At 40.9% G+C, this 8,303-nt stretch overlaps 1 pseudogene; it reads left to right on the plus strand.

The window, feature by feature from the left end:
- The first annotated feature begins 6,013 nt into the window (after nt 1–6,013).
- LOC102542279 (small ribosomal subunit protein uS2 pseudogene) lies at nt 6,014–6,881 on the plus strand (annotated as a pseudogene).
- Nucleotides 6,882–8,303: the final 1,422 nt, after the last annotated feature.

An 8,303-nucleotide genomic window follows, 5' to 3' on the forward strand; every position in this document is an offset into this window, starting at 1 on the left:
GATGAATATGCCAAAGACCTAGGATTTCTAGGCAGTTACAGCAAGCACCTGACACACTACCTCGTTTTATTTTGATAACATTACCATAGGAGATAGAAATGCAAGGAATAATTTTGTGACTATTCTCTAAGGGTATTTAAATACTCCATAACTTTAGAAGATATCCTACTTGATCAAAAAGGATATTTAACCCTAAATATCCTATTGGACTAGCTTTATGTAGGACAGCGATAAAAAACACAATTCCTGTCAGTTCTTCTTAATACATTTTATAAAATGCTGGATTAGGAGTTCAAAAAGCAGATCCTTCTCCACCACTAAAGCACATTTTTAATGTTGACTAAATTACTTAAACTGAAAAAAAATCAGCTTTTCTTAAAATTAAGTGATCAAAGATTGATGGGCATTCAATAGAATTACAAGGAGTTACTTTGATAATCATGGTGTTTATCCCACCTAGAAGTTCAAAGGTGGATCCCAGGAATCTTTTACAGAATTCTCCAGGTGATTCTAGAATACAACTCTGTTGGCAGATCTGTTGGACTGAATCACATCTGAGGTCTCGCTCAGATATCTTATTTGATCAATCTGTGCTTACCTCTTAAAAAGGAAGGTAGTTTGAGATACTTCTTCATTTCTCTACCCTTCAATAGTACAAAATTTTAGTGTCCCTTTTTGGGAGACTCAAAAGAGAAGGCAAAATTCAATAGATATAATTCAGTGGCTACATCACTGTACATCGGAGAAGGATGAGTGATTTAGAGAATCAATCTAAGCCTGGGAAAAACATTTCAGGATTGATAGATATCTGGAAAAATTCAGAGTGGTATAAGATTTTAAGATTCTCCACTAAATTGTAGGAAATCCTTTTCAAGTACTTTACTTTGGCAAATCATGGTATTTATTCCTTATACAAAAGGAGAATGATGTCTACAGACTTCATCCAATAAATGAGAAAAAAGGTGAAAATTAGACTTTCTGGGGGGATCGCTTTTTCCTACAGCATTGAATCTTTGACACTGACACCATTCTCTATGAACGCATTCCAAATCTAATATCCAGGGGGAATAATGCACATCTGTCATATTCTTTTCTGTGCTAATTTTTGTTTGTTTTCCTTTGAGTATTTTCTTTTGTTAAAAGAACAGTAACAATGGCTCTCTAATGAGAGTATAAATTCAGTAACTGGTTAATTTTATTGTTCTGCGAAAAACAAAGGAGTCCCAGATTGTTATTTTCCTAGGAAGGCAAAAAGAACATTTAGTATCGTGTTTAGTAGGGCTCCGAGAAGAGACTTGCTACAAGTTAGCTAATAAAAAATATTATGTCTGGATGAAAACTTAGGGAATTTCTTATAGGATGAGTCTGGCAGTATCACAGTTTAAGAATGTTAAAGGCAGCCTTTCAGTTTTATATTCAGTTGTAGGAAGAGAAAAATGATAAAGGGCCAGCAGGGACCCAACTCCTACCAAGTTTCCAGGACCCCCCACACCAAGAGCGTGTTCATATTTAATGTATTACATCAAGGGCTCCCGGAGTAAATATTTTCCATTCCCCTCATAACCATATTCCCCATATGTAGACAAATTAATAAATGTGGATGCTGGAGTTGGACATAAATATTCAACGAGCCTCTGTATTTATGCCCCAGCTTACAAATAACTAATGGCCGGTTAGAGCCAAAATAATCATATATGCTAGACATGTCGGAAGGGTTGCTGACTGCATGTGTTACACCACCTGGGACCCTCCTAGGGGAAGGGCAGTCTAGTGAAATATTTTGGTGCGCTGACACAATTTTATACTTGTTTACGAGGCTGCACCAGCCTATTCCTAATTTCCTGTTGTAACTCTTTGCTTCAAAGGCCAAGTCCACACATGGGAAGAATATTTTCTGCAAACAGTCTCCTCGCAGCTCTGCTATCTCTGGCTCCAATCGCCTCTCTGGGTCTTCTGTTCCCTTTATACTTGTAACAGGCATGAGGGATTTAAGTTGCCATTTGGGGCAACACAAAACCAACAGCAGTGGGAGTTTTCTGACTGATACATCTATTACTTGACTTTTGGTTCTTCTTGAATATAGGGGAGAAAAACTCTCCTAATTTCTGAGTGACAAATGACACTGGAAAGAGTTTTTACTCCAATGCGTTTCACCTAAAGATCAAGCAGAGAAAAACTCATCTTGCTTTCTAGCTCACGACTTCTCTACAGACCTGTTTCTACCCTCAAGCAAAGTATCGATGTGATGTGTGCAGCCTAGAAAATTAGTACCATCGCTTTAGGATGTACTGACAGCATCATCTCCTGGGGGTTTAGTTACTGCACTTCTTAAGGCTTCTTACTACAATGTGCTGGGAAGTTCAATGTTACCAAACTGGGCCACAAAGGTAGTCATTTCTGTCATCATAGCTATTAAAGATACCTGAAGCCTTGCATATTATTATGACTTTCAGCTTCAGTGTATCTTCTGTGGTTCACAAAATGCAATGTCATTGTTGACTGAGTTTAGGCCTACCTATGTAGCCTATCTATGTAGTATTAATACTCAAGGCTTAATATCTTGATTTTTGGATGTTTGCTTCACCTTAAGGATTAATTGATATTTAAAGAGGTAAGAATAATGGGTATTTAAAGAGATAAAGACAGGATCCCAACAGAATCCACCGCTCAGCCGAAAACAGAAATAGAGCAATAAGAGATGTCATGAACTTTTCTGCAGATACTACACAAGTTAGAAAGCGATCAGCCTGAACCAGTTTGAGCTGGAACAGGAGGATGGAATCAATAACATCACTCAGAATGATGTCCAGAAGTCCCTAAGTGCCGATGGGCGGGAAGCATTATAATAGTAAACAATGATCAGTTTCAATGTACGCCAATGATTTTTCCATTTTTCTTTCGTCAAGTAAATTCTGGCACCATATTAGGCAGCAAAAACTTAATAACGCCTGGCCGATGGCTTAAAAAGAATTTTTGAAAGAAAATGAACATGCAAATAAATATGATAATTAGAGAACAGAGGGCACCTTGCTTAACTGATAATCTGTTTGTTGTACTTAAATGTTGCAAAGGTTTCTGGTATGTTCATCACGTTGTATCATATGTGATTCTGTTTTGCTTACACCAAAATAATTATTGTTGCCTGAGCTTCTGAATCAATCTTTTCTTTACATATATATATATGCCCTAATGATCCCATTATTAAACATGTCAGTAAGAATGTGTAGGCTAACATTAAGTATATTTCTTCCTGAGCTGATCTTATTTCTTGTAATGTATGCATTTTTATCAGCCTTTGAATTCTTAAGGTGTCCTTTCCAAAGCCATGCCTAAAGAAACTGAACTATTTTTTGTTTTATCTAATTATCTAATAAATTAATACAACAAGGGAGCTCATTAAATGCAAATGAGGAAGAGGGAAAAGGTGTTGCTAGAACTTAATTAGCAAGATACAAAGATACCAATTAACACCTATAGCTCAGGAAAAAAAAACTTTTTTCATGTGGCAGCATCAAAAATAAAATCACAGCTGGCTGCACGTATTAAGTGGAGTGCAGATGAATTTTAGTCTTCTGTTGGTATTAGGCCTCAGGAGTAAGGAAGAAGGGAGGAGGGGGAGCAAGAGAGAAATTTCTATGCTGGCCAAGAAAGCACCATTTTGTTAATCTGAATGCCTTCTGTTCAGGTGTTTAGAAGAGAGTCTGCATTTGGGGGGAAAATTCTCCACAAATCCCAAGCTGATAACTTTTTCCTCCCGAACCCTTTGTAGACATCTTCTCTAAAGACAGTTGTCAACACGCCCTTTGTAACAGTCATTCCTATCAATCTTATCGTTATTTTCTCAAATCTAACGGCCTGTGTGAAAAAATAAACTCCATGAGACATAAATCTTCATCGTTTCCTTAGTTTAACTAGGGATGAACTTAAAGGAGGGTTTGATTTTCAGTTTCCTAAAAGAATAGTTCAGAGTTCTCACACATCAGTGTGATTTGATGAAATGTAACATTTTAAAAGAGGACTGTGCAGTACCTAGATTTTGCACTTCTCAAGATCGCTGAAACTGAGTGCCCACGCTTAACACCTCCTGAGTACAAAATTAAGGCAGAGAGATAAGTTCTGGGTTAGAAGCCAGGGTGCTTGGGCAGATTTCAATAAATAAAGGGAGCTGTGGAAATAAGGATTACTCTAAAATAGCATTAGGCCAGTTATTTCCTGATGTAATATTGTCAAACTTTACTTCAGGGTAATTTCAAGCTTACAGAAAAATGGCAAGACTAGTACAAAGAGTTCCCATAAATCCTTCTCCCTGATTCACTGATTGTCGCCTCTCCCTGTGTCGTGTGTGTGTGTGTGTGTGTGTCTGTGTGTGTGTGTGCGTGTCTGTGTGTGCATGTACACGTGTGCACATGTGCCTGTGTGCGTGTCTGTACATGTGTGTACACGCGTGTGCCTGTGTGTGCATGTCTGTGTGTGCACATGTGTCTGTGTGCGTGTGTACGTGTGCGCGCGTGTGCCTGTGTGTGTGCGTGTGTGCACAACATCCGAGAATGACCTGCTGATACAACGCCTCTTCCTCTCTTAATGCCTTAGCGTATGTGTCATAAGAACAAAGATGTGCTCTTTCATAATCATTGTATGTATCATTTCAGGAAATGCAGCACTGACAGAATCCTTTTATCTGATCTACTGTCCATCATCCAGTTTTGCAAATTGCTCCAATAATGTCCTGTCTACCACATTTTGCATCACCTGTTGCATTTGGTTCAATGCTTCTTTGAATCTCCTTTAAGCGGGAATGGGTCCTCAGCCTTTCCTTATCTTTCATGGCATTGATGTAGTTGAAGAAATTTCAAAATAAGATGTTCTTCACTTGGGCTTCTCGGGATGTTTCCCAGGGACGGGGTCCAGGTTAAGCACCCTCCTCCTCCTCGTAGCACTACTCTGTGACGCTGGGTCCTTCTCAGAGCATCACTATCGGAAGCACAGTTATCCATCTGCCATCATCAATAAAGTTGATTCCGATTAATTATGTCTCATGTAGTCACTGCTTAGATCTGCAGTATAATCTTAAAGCTGGCTATACTTTAGCTGGTGACAGAATGACTTTAACATATGCTACATTCAGATAAGTCATGTTGCATATCCCAAGTGTTGGCTAAGTTGATCAAATTGGATGTATTTCTGTTGTTTCAGATTTCTATCAGGAAACCCACATCATCTTATGGTCAGTCTTAACCCACATCCAACTCAACAACTCTACCTCTTTTTTAAAAAAAATGATTATAAAATTAAATATATGTCCTTGACTAGCCACAGGTTTAGGATTAGGAAAAAAATATTTTATTAGCTGTATAAACTTGTACCAATTTAATTTGTGTATCCTATTTCTTAAAGGATCATGTCAATAAAATCATACACTTAACTGTGAAATTGACTACACTTCTTTACTATCAAACATGACTCTATATGAAGTTATCATTAAGAAGGAGATGAAAAGGTGGCTTACTGTCTACTTGGGGAGAAAAAAACTAGTGCAATAGAGAGCAGGGTAGAGTGAAAGTGGTTTGTAATAACAGAGGGGCAGTTAATGTGCCACTCATTAGCCAAACTATTTGCATCATTAAAAACTGAGGTCAAGAATCACCCTGATCACCCTCTGAGTCATGCTGGATTTTGTTTGCTGTATTTCACACATTCTTCTTACTTTATGACTTACTGTTCTCGTCTGAACCCTCTGACTTCCACGCCTGCTGACAATTACTCAGAAGCGCCCTACCACGTATCTCTCGGTAAAAGCCATCATTTCTTGGGTTCCCATATGTTTCCATTTTGTTCCTCCCCCACCTTGTTTTGCTGAAATACGTTCTCAAGATATTTCTTCAGAAATTATAGCAAGATGATTTATTTAGTTCTTGCAAGTCAAAACTGTCATTTCTCCTTTCTTCGCTACCCAGGCAGTGGTCCATGTGGTGCTGTTCTGGGTTCTCTTGTATCTCAAAGGGAAACTTTCACAATGTCCGGAGCCCTTGATGTCCTGCAACTGAAAGAGGAGGACGTCCTCAAATTCCTTGCTGCAGAAGCCCACTTAGTTGGCGCCAGTCTTGACTTCCAAATGGAGCAGTCTCTCTGGGAGAGGAAAAGTGATGGTGTCTGAATCATAAATCTGAAGAGAGCCTGGGAGAAGCTTCTGTTGGCAGCTCATGTCGCTGTTGCCCTTGGACACCCAGCTGATGTCAGTGCCACTTCCTCCAGGAAGACTGGCCTGCGAGCAGGGCTGAAGTTTCCTGCTGCCACTGGAGCCCCCCTACTGCTGGCCACTTCACTCCTGGAACCTGCACTCACCAGATCCAGGCAGCCTTCCGGAGCTGAGACTCCTGGTGGTTACTGATCCCAGGGTTGACCTTCAGTCTCTCCCATTGGCGTCTTACATTAACCTGCCTACCCCTTCTCTGTGTAACACAGACCCCGCTCTGCACTGTGTGGACATCGCCATCCCTGCGACTACAGGGCGCTCGCTCAGGGGGTCTGATGCGGCGGATGTGTGCCCAGGAGGTTCTGCGCATGCGCTGCAGCATCTCCCGTAAGCACCGTGCGAGGTCACGCCTGGTCTCTACATCTACACAGGTGCTGAAGAGACTGCAAAGGAAGCAGGCTGTGGCCGTGCCCGAGGGGGAGTTCCAGGGGGAAGGGACCGCTCCAGCTCCCGACTTCACTGCTGCTCAGCCCGGGGTGGCAGAGCGGGGAGGCGTGCAGGCGCCCTCTGTGCCTGCTCAGTGCTTCCCTCCTGAGACCCGAGCGCTCAGTCAGCCCCTGAAGGCTGGCCTGCAGCTCCCACCGCTCAGGACAGTGAGTAAGCAGGGACCACCACTGAGTGGTCTTAAGCTGTTCTTCCACAAACTCTCAAAGCGGAAATAGGTTGACAGAAAATAGTTTTAAAATTAAAAAAAAAAAGAAAATTGTCATTTCTTGTTCTTCTATTAGAATGATAATTTGGCTAAAAAAGGATTTCTTAGAATTTTTTTAGGTTCACAATGATTTTTCCCCAAGCATTTTGCAGACACAATTCCTCAGCAGTCTAGGATCTAGAATTGCTGACACGTTCTAAAGCCAGGGAACACCACTTCCTCCGAGGATGTATCTTGGAAAGCATGTTACTGGCACCCTGTTAATAAAAAAAGTTGGACATATTACAAAATCCCATTTATTCTTGAGCCCGTCAGAGAGCTGAGATTTCGGGGAAACCAAACAGCCTAAAACCTAAGGACAGACAGGCTTTCAGAAGAGAGATGGAACATGAAGACTGACTCATTTGTAGCAGAGAAAAAGCAGAGGACGGGCTGCCAGTGTCCCCTTTCACTGGATATGAGCAAGCTCTGTGACAGGGGCTGGTGACAGAGCACGGTGGACGCAAAGCTGTGCCAGCTTCTGTGGCCAGACCTGGAGACACTGGCAACTTCTCCTTTCTCTCTTTTGAAGAAGTCTCTCTCAGAATCCCTGGCAATCATACAAGGAGTCAAGTTTGACTGTCCCTCAGATCTCCATAGTGGACAAGCCACCCGTGGACACTTTCAATGGTACCACTGAGTACCACCTCTAGTCACCAGATGTGTGCAAGTACCCAAACTGAATCTTACAAAGGTATCTGTTTGCCAGCTGAATGCAACATATTTGTCACATAAAGGAGAGAAACTCAGTTGAGTTTCCTTCCTAAAATTTGGAACCGCAAAATCACGAGATATGATACAATTGCTGTTTTAAGCTGTCAGTTTTGGTAAAATTTGTTATTCCACAAGAGATAAATGGAACAGTGGGGCTGACTGTGTGCCTTTTATGTTGTATTAAATTTTTTCAAAAACTTCATTACAAGCAATGTGATATATAAATCTACCATTTGACATGACACTACTTGGCATTCTTTGACCAAAAAAAGTACATTTCATAAGTTTCAACCAAATATTAATTTTGACAGGTACTCTGGGGACCATTGATCAAATCAGAACTCATACCCAGGGATGTTTAACGAGTAGGAATTCTTCATATCAGAAGCCTGGAACCACAAGTGACAAAACCATGCCATCTAGTTTTACCTCTGATGAGGTTTGGTTAAATAATAGAGCTGATCAAATAGGACGCATTTCAGTTGGTTAAATACTAATGCTCAAGACATGTGGATTGCCTGGTGATACTGCATATACATCCTCCCACTTTAGGAAGAGGTCATGAGTCTCCAGCAGATTTAAGAGCCTGGACAGTTGGTACCCAAGGTGTGATTCTGAAATGGCTTTGTATCCAGCTGCCGACTC

This window comes from Vicugna pacos, chromosome 14, assembly GCF_048564905.1.
Source record: "Vicugna pacos chromosome 14, VicPac4, whole genome shotgun sequence".
Classification (NCBI taxonomy): domain Eukaryota; kingdom Metazoa; phylum Chordata; class Mammalia; order Artiodactyla; family Camelidae; genus Vicugna; species Vicugna pacos.